The sequence below is a fragment of the Miscanthus floridulus genome, unplaced genomic scaffold (assembly GCF_019320115.1).
Source record: "Miscanthus floridulus cultivar M001 unplaced genomic scaffold, ASM1932011v1 fs_106_4_5, whole genome shotgun sequence".
In the NCBI taxonomy this organism is placed as follows: domain Eukaryota; kingdom Viridiplantae; phylum Streptophyta; class Magnoliopsida; order Poales; family Poaceae; genus Miscanthus; species Miscanthus floridulus.
The window spans coordinates 6,227-17,438 of NW_027096189.1; the positions used below are offsets into that span (position 1 = coordinate 6,227).

General features: G+C 51.5%; 1 pseudogene; it reads right to left on the reverse strand.

Annotated features, from left to right (window-relative positions):
• Positions 1 to 9,189: 9,189 nt before the first annotated feature.
• Positions 9,190 to 10,299, reverse strand: LOC136530320 (protein STRICTOSIDINE SYNTHASE-LIKE 10-like; annotated as a pseudogene).
• Positions 10,300 to 11,212: the final 913 nt, after the last annotated feature.

Below are 11,212 nucleotides of genomic sequence, written 5' to 3' on the forward strand. Positions count from 1 at the left end.
ACGGGAGGGAAGGTTGGGCCGAAATGGGACCTCGGATTTTGCATGTCAGGACCCCAGATTTTTCTTGTTTCACAAAATTTCGGCCCGTCAGACCTTAGGATTTAAGTGCACAAATTCTAGGACCTGTTTGATGGCCGGGACCAAATGGCCGTCTACGTCCTCTAGGTGCAACTAGGTGTTTGATTGCCTGACTCAGCCCGCGAGCCAGCCCCACACGCTGGTTAAAGCAGTGAAGACGCTGCATCCGGAGATTTTCATTTTTGCGGACCCAGGGGCCAGTTTAGTTCCCCAAATTTTTGTCAAATTTTTCAAGATTTCTCGTCACATCAAATCTTTGGACGCATACATGAAGCATTAAATATAAATAAAAAATAAAACTAATTACACAGTTTAGACGAAATCCACGAGACGAATCTTTTAAGCCTAATTAGACTATGATTGAACACTAATTGTCAAATAACAACGAAACCGCTACAGTAACATTTTACCAAATTTTTTGGCATCTAAACAAGGCCCAGGCTCGCTGTATCCACGAGCGGGCATTGCCGTCACCACTGGTTCGCCATCTTCCAAAGCCCGAGTCGCCCCCTCCCTACCTTGCCATGGGCAACGCCGTCGCCGTCGGGAAGCTGACGCAGGACAACATGAGGGCTCTACCGAGGGTCATCGGCGTGTCCAAGGCGGATCCAGCGGTCGAGGAGCTCAAGCTTCGTCCACACGGGGCCTAGCCGCGGCGAGCTTCGCCGCGGCCTCTAGGATAATCGTGCAACAATGGGCTGCGCAGCGCCGCCAGCAGGCGTGTGAGCAGATGGTGCTCACCACGCTGGGCCTAAGCTCCTCGCGCTCATGCGTCACCATGCCGTCTCCATGCTTGACCCTCCTTCTCCATGCTGGTGACGCGAACGTGGTGACATGGTCTGACAGGGCTACCATGGGGCTGCGCCACTGTAGGCGTCGAAAGCCTCGAGGGTGACTTCGATTGCCTCTTCCCCGTTGTCCTCTCCCATAGATTCGTATCAAGCGCCCTCCGCGCGCTCACGGACCACGGTGTCCCCTGCAGAGCGCTTCTTCGTGTAGGCCTCCTCCCTCGGCAAGGGCTTCTCCCTTGAGCATAAATAGCTTCAGCCTCTTCCCCAATGAGCAGCCCTCGACAGAGACATGGCGGCGGCCTAGGCACCTCGACGCAGTCGTGGCAGCGAGCGCTCACTGGCTGAAGTCCATGTATGCAAGGTGTTTGTGCAAATGCTTTAGAAGAAAAGTAGTAGGTGCTGAGAAGAAGAAAGGGTAACTCTACCCATGAGTTGATGCAGGGTAACCATATTCGCTTGTGCAGCCTACCAAACAATGTCTGATCCTCAGCCTGGCTTAGTTTTGTACACAAAAACAAACAGGAGTAGTTGCTCCCAGATGAGCAAGTACCAATCCAGCCGGTCTTTGGCCAGCCACATGAGCCACCCTTGTCTAAATAATCAAACAAGCCCTAGAATACAAATAAGCGATCAAGAGCATCTCCATGAGTCCCTAAACTTTAGTTCTCAGAATCCTTAAGTTTTCAAGTTGCCAAAAATAAATAAGAGTAGCAAAGAAGAATCTCTCCAACAGTTTTCAAAAACTAACTCCTAAAATATAAAAAAATTAAACTTGGCTTCAACTTCGACTTCATTGCCGTCGTCTGCCCGTGCCTCGTGTCGCCTTTCAGGCCATGGTCGCTCATGTTGCTCCTGGCGGACGCCTCTAACTTCAACCAATCGTTCCCGCACGCAGTCGCGCGGTTGGTGGACGTAGCTGGCTAGGCCCATCGTGTGGACTGGAATCACAGGCCCCGGATGACCTCTCACGCGCGCTGCTCATGGTCACCAAGCTCGACCTGCTCCGCACTCCCATCGCCGTCTCCCGATGATGTGCACGCTTGGGCGCACTCCCGCACCCGTGCCGGTGTGAGGGAGAAGAAAGCCCGGGAAACCTGGCGTGAGGAGGATACACGGACGTGTGTTGCGCGTATTTTTTTGTGCGGGAGAGGGGGGGCTAGATTTTTTCAAGTGCCAAAAGATTGAAAGATGGTTCATGGCCTCCTAGGCAGCTGCCTGCCAGGCATGCGATCCTAGCCCTAGGTGACTGAAATGGGATGCCTGGGAGTGCTGCCTGGCCCAGGCAGCTCCACGAGAGAACCAACACGTCTATGATGTCTGAGATCTTTTTCTTAATTGAGAAATGAAGAAAAACAACATGTCTAAGAAGAGTATGACCTGCACAAAATTAGGTTATTGCGGTCTTTCATTTTTTTTACTTCTATTTCTTTAGATACACTTGCCCTTTGGTTACTACCAGAAATGGACATACACAACTTATATAATCTCAAGTGATAAACCCCTCAGTTTATATGGCATGGTTAGCGCCCAGACGTCTAGACACTAGGTCCCGTCCGGACGCCTGCGCCTGCCTCGCCTACTGCACCTGTCCCACCTACCCATGCTTATTGCTGCTACAGCAGCCCGCCTGCTGCTGCTACGCATGGCCGCCTATTGCTACCACACCTGCGCCTACCTACCTGCTGTTGCGCATGCACGTGGGGACCGACCATGCCCGCTTCGCTTGCCCCATCCACGCGGGGACCGCCTACAACTGCCTCCATCTACGCTCGCTTCCCGCGCCTGCTAATGAAAACACTTACAACATGAAGCATTTGCTACAACATACGTCTGAAGCAGGTGAAACAATGAGAACATGCGCTTGCAACATACGTGTATAGCTACTGTAGCATATACAACATCCTGATAAAACATTTGCAACATACGTCCAAAATTCTGAAACATTTGAAACATACACTTGCAATATATGTGTATAGTTATTACAACATATGCAAGACCAGATCTACTTTTGCAACATCGAGATAAAACACCTGAAGACAGCGAAGTACCGACGCAGCGGAGGCCCTCGAGCTGGTCCATGGTGACCTCGTGGGCCGATCACGCCGGCGACCCATGGCGGGCGCAAGCTACTGTCATCTTGCTGGTGTATGAGCATGCAGGCAGCGTTTCATGTGGCATGCAGCTTTTGACCAGCAGGACCAGGGAAGCATAGCGGTCAAGAAGTTCAAGGCGCGCGCGGAGACGGAGAGCGGCAAAAGCTGCGCGTGCTGCGGACTAATCGCGACGGGTGACTTCACTTCAGTTGAGTTCGATTGCATACTGTGCGAATCAGGGGTGTGGTGGCGACACACACCCCGCGCCATACTCGCCATAGCAGAATGGCGTGGTGGAGCGACGAAACCAAACGGTGGTCGGCATAGCTCGATCCATGATGAAGACCAAAAGCATGCCGGCAAAGTTCTGGGGAGAGGTGGTTGACCACGGCGGTGTTCATCCTCAACCACGCACCCACCAAGGCCCTGAAGGGTAAGATGTCGTTAGAGGCTTGGCATGGACGCAAGCCGAATGTGTCCTTCCTCAGGACATTTGGATGCGTCGGCCATGTGAAAAACACCAAGCCTCACCTCGGCAAGCTGGAAGACAGGAGCACGCCGATGGTGCTCCTGGGCTACGAGAAAGGTACTAAGGGCGTACCAGCTCTATGACCCATGCGGAGGCAAGGTGGTTGTCTCACACGACGTCATGTTTGACGAAAAGGAAGCCTGGGACTAGGACAGTCCGGGCACGGGGGAAGCTGGCGGCTTCACCACCACCTTCGTTGTCGAGCATTTGGTCATCCACGGTGGTGGAGACGCTGATTAGGAGGTGATGACCACTCCAGCAACAGAGCCGAGCACTCCTGGGGTGGTGCTGAGCACTCTAGTAGAGGTGCCGAGCGGTCCTGCAGTGGTGCCGATCACTCCAGGACGGGTGCCGAACGCTCCCATAGCGAAGCCGAGAGGTCTTGCAGTGGTGCCGACCACTCCAAGACTGGTGCTGACCACTCCTGCGGTGGTACCAACCACTCCAAGAGTGGTGACGAGCGGTCCTGGAGTAGTGCCAAGCACTACAGCCATGGTGCCCGAGCACTCCAGGTGTTGTGCCGACCACTTCGGTGGAACAGAGGACTCCATCGACACCGATCGAGTTTGCCTCACCTCCAAGCGACATCACCGAGTTCGAGGATGCCTTCCACGACGGTGAGGAGGTGCGGTTCCATAGGATGGATGACATCGTCGGCGACATAGGGTCCTTAGGTTTGGTGGGTCGGCTACTCAATGACCCAGAGCTGCTTCTCGTCAGTGCAGAGGAAACACCCACGTTCGCGCTGGCCGAGCGCGATGCAAATTGGCGACGGGCGATGCTAGAGGAGATGAAGGTGATCAAGAAAAATGAGACTTGGAAGCTCGTCGATCCACCTCTAGGATACCATCCGATCGGCCTGAAGTGGGTGTACAAGGTCAAGTGGGACGAGCGCGGTGCCATTGTCAAGCACAAGGCGCGCCTCATCGCCCGAGGCTTTGTCCAGCGTGAGGGCATTGAATTCAAGGAAGTCTTTGCACCGATAGCGCGCATGGAGTCTATCCGACTGCTGCTGGCTTTGGCAGCAGCGAAGGACGGGCGCATCCATCACCTGGACATAAAATCGGCCTTCCACAATGGCGAGCTAGCGGAGATGGTCTTCGTCAGGCAACCTCTAGGTTTTGCCATCAAGGGAGCAGAGCACAGGGTGCTTCGACTGTGCAAGGCGCTCTATGGGCTGCGGCAGGCCCCGCGAGCATGGAACACCAAGCTTGACGCCACACTGGGTGAGCTTGGGTTCACACGGTGTGCAAACCGAGCATGCGCTCTACACGCGACGACGGGAAGGAGGAGCTCGTCGTCGGTGTGTATGTGGACGACTTGGCCATCATTGACATGCGTGCGGAGGACATCAATAGCTTCAAGCGCGAGATGGCGGCTCGTTTTCAAATGAGCGATCTCAACGTGCTCTTCTACTACCTTGGCATCGAGGTGAAACAGGGGAAGGAAGTGCTCACGCTCGGTCAGAGCGCGTACGCCTCGAAGCTATTGGAGCGGAGCGGCATGTCTAAGTGCAAGCCATGCGTGACTCCGATGGAGGAGCGGCGAAAGCTGACGAAGGCCAGTACCGCAGCGAAGGTAGATGCAACACTCTACTAGAGCATCGTCGGCGGTCTGCGCTACCTAGTCCACACGAGGCCGGACATTGTGTTCGTCGTAGGCTACGTCAGCCGCTTCATGGAGGATCCCCGAGAGGATCACTGGGCCACGGTGAAGCGGCAACTGCGCTACGTCAAAGGGACGGTGGATCAGGTGATCGTCTTCTCCAAGACCGACAGAAGTGGGCTGCAACTCACTATGTTCAACGATGCAGACATGGCGGGGGACATCGATGGATGGTGGAGCACCTCTGGCGTGCTCGTATTCCTCAGGTCAGCTCTAATCTCATGGCTATCGCTGAAACAGAAGGTGGTGGCGCTGTCCACGTGCGAGGCAGAGTACCAAGCTGTGTGGCTGCGCCGACTGCTGAGCGAGCTGACCGGTGTCGAAGCTCACCTACCAGCACTGATGGTGGACAACCAGCCCACCATCGCCCTCGCAAAGAATCTGGTTCTCTACGATTGGAGCAAGCACATCGACGTCAAGTTCCACTTCCTCAGGGACTGTGTTGATGGAGGGCAGATCGTCATCGAGTTTGTCGAAATTGGTTGGCAACTCGAGGACGTCCTCACCAAAGCCGTTCGGCCGTCTTCGGTTCACGGAGCTGAAGAAGATTATTGGCATGGTGGAGGTTCTAGGGTCAGCAGCAGGATTAGGAGAAAAATTGTAAAGTAATCTGCTGCTGTCCCTCTGTACGCGCGGCAGGGGCAGGCGCCGAAAGGGCTTCCTTGCTGCTGCACTGTAGCTGCGGCAGGGCAGACGCCAAAGTCAGGCCTGCTGTCACATCCAGTCACTGTAGCAGCATGGCAGTCTGACATGTCTGTGTAATAGAATTAGATGTGTAGAGTTGTATATATAGTTTCCCACTGCAACTCAGTAAAGAGGCAGTTCAGTTTGCCACATCCAGAAGCAAAGCTTTCAGTCAGTGTTGGGCTTGTGCTGTGTGTGTGAGCTGTTATTAATATCTTCTTATACCTCTAGCCATATTAAGTGAGTATGCTGGTAAGCTTACTGCTTACCTGTGCAAGGCAGCCGAGGGACAACAGTGACATGGTCCAGAAAACCCAGCCTGAGTCCATGGCGATTCCCCTCAGCCCACTGGGATAAATAAGTCGTCGTGGGATGGGTACTTTTGATTCCATTTGGGCTGAGCTACTGGAGAAGTAATAGAGATCTAGCATTACCAGAATTATAAATTAAGCTCTGGAGAAGCCATAGCGATTCCATCTGCTTAAAGGTTGAACAAATTTGTGTCCTGTAGTGAGCCAGATTCAGTTTTCTTGGTGTGTTTTTTCAAAAAAAAAGGTTTTGAACTTTGGTGATTTTATTAAATTAAACTACAATATATTTGTTTGGGTGTATAACTGCCAGTCTGACACTGGTAGGATATATGCTCTCCGATAAACCAACAAACCATATAACCCACCGGTTTTCGACCTCCATTGTCCTGTATATCAGAAAGTGGGTGTGTCTAGTACCCAGCAAGATAGATGGGAGGTTAGAGAATTAAGATTGATTAAGGTGAGGTGTGTTAAAAGTGGGAGAAACATGACACTAAGTAGAGGAGAGAAGAGAATTGAGAAAGTGGGAGAAACATGACAGTAAGTTATAGGATGGCAGTCCTAGTTTGGTTGGGTTATGTATGTTCGAATGCATGTCTATCTGTGTGTGTTTTCTAAATGTGAAATGTAAAGATATATGATGCTAATTTTCCTTGCTCCCTAGTTTCTTGGTATACATGTTCCTGATTTTAATCAAATTTCCTTGGATGCGGGCAGGACAGAGAAAATATAGAAAGATTAGAAATCACTGGTGTTGGAGATCCATCTGGTCGTGGGTTAGGATTCAGCTATGTGCGAGTAGCAACAAAAGCACCTGCCTCCAATTCAGTGCTCAAGAAGAAGTCAGCTGCTGCCAAGGGTACCACTGTAACTGGGACTGATGCTGATCTCCGAATGTTGAGCATGGTTCTTGATGGGTTGGGCGCGAGATGAACTCGTGACACCATCTATGGATGATCTTGATCGGTTGTTTGGTTTACGTGATTGCAGAAGGAAGGTCATGATTGGCGTCGTGGCCGTGATGCTGGTCCTCGTGCTTCTGGGCTCCGGTCAGTATAAATTGCTCTTACTGGGCTCCGTTCGGCTTACCTTATATCCGGCTTGTTCGGTTTTTTTTTTATCGAAATAGTGTTTTTCTCTCACAACATTTTAACTAGAACAGTATTTTTCAACCAATTTCAGTCAAGATTCAGCAAGCCGAACGGGGCCAGTCTTCAAAAGAAGAAAAAAATATATATGCGCTAGTACTTATTTACTTGACCTTCTTTTGAAATTACAACATCATTTACTTTACAGATTCTTACGCAATTTCTCTCAACAGTTTGTTGCAGTGTTCGCGTTTACCGGCAAGAAGTCGCTTGTGTCCATGTAAGCACATTACCACAGCATACAGGAACATACACATCCAATTCTGACCGTAGTTGATGGAACGCGTTCTTTCAGAGATTATATTGGCGTGCTAATGTTCAGTTGCTGTATTTTGGCAGAGTGGTGTTTCTTGGACGGATCATATTCACTGGGGCCTAGTTTAGATTACAAGTTTTTTTCACTCTCTCTTCATCACATCAAATCTTTGGACACATGCATAGAGTATTAAATGTAGATAAAAAAATAATTAATTACACAGTTTGATTGTAAATTGTGAGACGAATCTTTTGAGCCTAGTTAGGCCATGATTAGACAATAATTATCAAATACAAACGAAAGTGCTACAATGCCAAATACTGATTCCTAACCTCAATCTAAACAAGGCCTGGGACACTAATACTGTCCGGCACTTTTCCTTCTCCTGCACAAGTAAGCTGTTGCCACCTGTTATGGTTGGATTTAGAACGATTTTGAGCAAATCTGGATGTCTTTGTTCCAGTTCGTCCAAATTTTAAAACTTATTTCAAATGCTTGCTGTTATATACAGTACATTTTTTTTATTGAACGTATTTACAAGTTTTTTTTCTCTCGGAAACGTACGTATTTACAAGTTAACCGAGCATGCTGCGACCATTGAATTTGGCCATGTGTTCAGCGTGATAGGAGGCACCTGCGTGGCCATGGACGAGTGGGTGGTCCAGCCGCAGGGGCAGAGCCACACGGCGCTGGACGACATCCTCCCCTGTGCCGACGCGGCGGTGACGGCGGAGGCCCTGCGCCGGAGCAAGGAGGTCAACTTTCAGGTCGTCTTCAAGCTCAACCAGCTGGTCTCCGACGTGTCCAACGACAACGTGTCCAGCTGGTCTATTCAACTTCCAGCTTGGATGATGGCCTCAATACAGTCCTCTTGCACCACCACGATTTGGTTTGTGTTGGACTTGATTTAATTCAGGGTCGGATTGTTTGAAGCCTACGATATCGTTCTGTGGTAGACGGGCCTGCGGCAAGCGATGTGGTCTAGGGCAGTCGGGTGGTGACGAGCGGATGGAACGAGCAGGGGTTGACGGATGGAAGGGCAGGACTAGGCGCACGGAAAACAATCGGACGCAGGGGCGCCGTGGGAGCGGACGGACCATGAAACGCTTCACACTTAGTATATTATATTATAGATAGAGTAGATATAGATACAAAATACAAATATTGATATAGATAAGAGCAGTACGTGTGTGTGTGTGTTTGATAAGGCCAGGCCAGGCCAGGCTTTGGTATTTTGGTCAGGCTTCTACGAATCAAGCTTGTTAGAACTAACATGCACATGCCATCCATCCGGCAGCCAATCAACGAGACCAGACAATTCAATTATAAATTTGACCTATCGCTATTGTTTTCACTATTTGGTAAAATTTGTAGGCTTGATACACGCTATATTGTCATCCATCGTACGCGCGCATGTATGATCCGTGCTTAGATAAAATAAGAATAAGGTGTGCACGGCCGGACGACCGGAAGTATGTATTCAACGTATCAAAATTGACAATTTAACATAAGTATACCTGCAAACTTTTATTTATTAATAAAGACAAGCAAACAATAATAAAAGGTCGTCTATAATATAGTGCTCGAAATACAACATATCAAATCCTTACATCTTAAACCTTAGCTATATAATCCTAAGTGCTAACAATGCTAACATAAGACAACTCTACAGATCCAAGATATATTTTGCCATCTTGTCTTTCCACCGCCTCGGTTGGCCTAACGTTCTTAGGGCCCGTCATTTCTTGGAGCTTTTCACCTTGAGCACCAATCCTGATGGCGACCAAGTGCTTGTTCGCGCCGAGCGGATACGGGAGCTCATTTTTCTCTCGGTGCAGGGCAACCCAGTAGCCTCCATTCCCGTCGGGCCTCACGTTGTCCGGGTATCCTGGTAGGTCTGCGAATATCTCGGATGTGTTTGCGTTGGGCCCACGGATCCAATACCTTAGCAGCTTGCAAGGTCCGGTGAGCGCGACGACGAGGTGGGTCCTGTCCTCGCTGATGGCGATGCCGTTAGGGTAGGTCACGCCGGACTGGAGCACGGTGACCTGGTTGGTGCGCGGACTGTACTTCATGATGCGCCCCGTGGAGTCCCCGGACGCGGTCACCATCTGGTGCTGTGACCGCGGGTACGTCTTGCTGCTATCAGTAAAGTAAACATCGCCGGTGACCTGGTCGATGTCCACCCCATTGGTGAAGCGGAACGGCTCGCCGCCGGCCTCCGTGGCAAGCACGGTCGCGTCCCCGCCGTCCGGTCCCACCCGCATGAGCCCCATGTATGCATCCGCGACGTATAGGTTGCCGGAGTGCGGTGGAAACGAAGGCCCAGCGGCCGGCCGCACGAGCTCTCCGTGGCGACCGGCGGGAGCTCAGACGGCGCGTCGCAGTTGTTCTTGGTGTAGCTCGGGCTGTACGTGAACGTGCTCCAGCCAGCTCCTTCGCCACCGTACTTGAGGATGCGGCCGTCGGAGATGCTGACGTATGGTCCGGCGCCGTGGCCGTCGAACGCGACGCTCTCGGGGCCAACCAGCGCGTCGGGCAGGTCCAGGCGCTGGCTGTTCGATGCGTCGATGGCCTTGGCTACGGCGGCCACGGCGGTGCACGGCAGGAGCAGCAGGACGGCGAGCAAGATCCCAAGCAGAACCAGCTTTGATGTGAACCGGCCCATGGTCGCTTTTCCGGCCGATGAGTACGCAAGGTTCTCTACTTCTCTCGCTGGCTTTTGTTGGCCGATCGGCGATCGCGCTGATTGTTTGTAGAACGGGGCACCTTTTCCTCTGGTTTTATTGGGGCCTTCGCTTGCAGCCGAATCCGAACCGGTGCCAGGGAAAGAGAAGGATTCCGACTGTAGGAGCAGCAGGAACGGAGACGGATGGTAAAATGAATATCCCCTCCTATCACGTAGCCACATAGGCTCCATGTTGGTTGAAGTAGCAAGTCGTGCTATTTTTGAAGTCAACGTGTATACTACTACGGAGGCCGTAGCAAGCTATACATACTAGGTCTCTTACAGACCTGGAGTTGTTGATCAGATTTAAACAAGTGGCAGGAGATTTGGATAAAATTTGGGCTTAGGAAGAGATTACGGAAATGCTCTCCTCAAGACGTTCGTCCATCCGGACGCATTTTTCCTGGGCTTGTGGAGCCCAATATACCTGCTCCCCTCACGGTTTCCCGATTAAAAAAAAATAGATGCCGATTCCCTGTTTCTCCTCGCCCATCGCGGCCTTCTTCACCGCGCCATCCAACCGCCGCGGCCGACTCCACCGCGCCGCACCCCCGCCGCTCACCTTCTCTAACACGAGGGACGCTCGCCGCGGACAGCGCAGCTGCCCGAAGCTATCGCTGGGAGCCGGGGTCGTGCAGCCGCCTGCCCACTGGCATCCCCCCTCCCCGCGCCACTCTACAGCATCGAGCTCCGTGTCGACGAGCCCCCATTCGTCCCAGAGCGTCGACGAGCCCCCATTCGTCCAAGCAGTAGGTACATATTGCGCTTGAAAGCGTATGAGCGTATGTTTCAAGTGTTTTAGATGTATGTTACAGGTGTTTCATATGGATGTTGTAAAAGTAGATCGGGATGTTGCATATGTTGTAATGGATGTACACGTATCTTACCAGCGTTTGTTCCAAATGTTTTATCTGTTTTCACACATATGT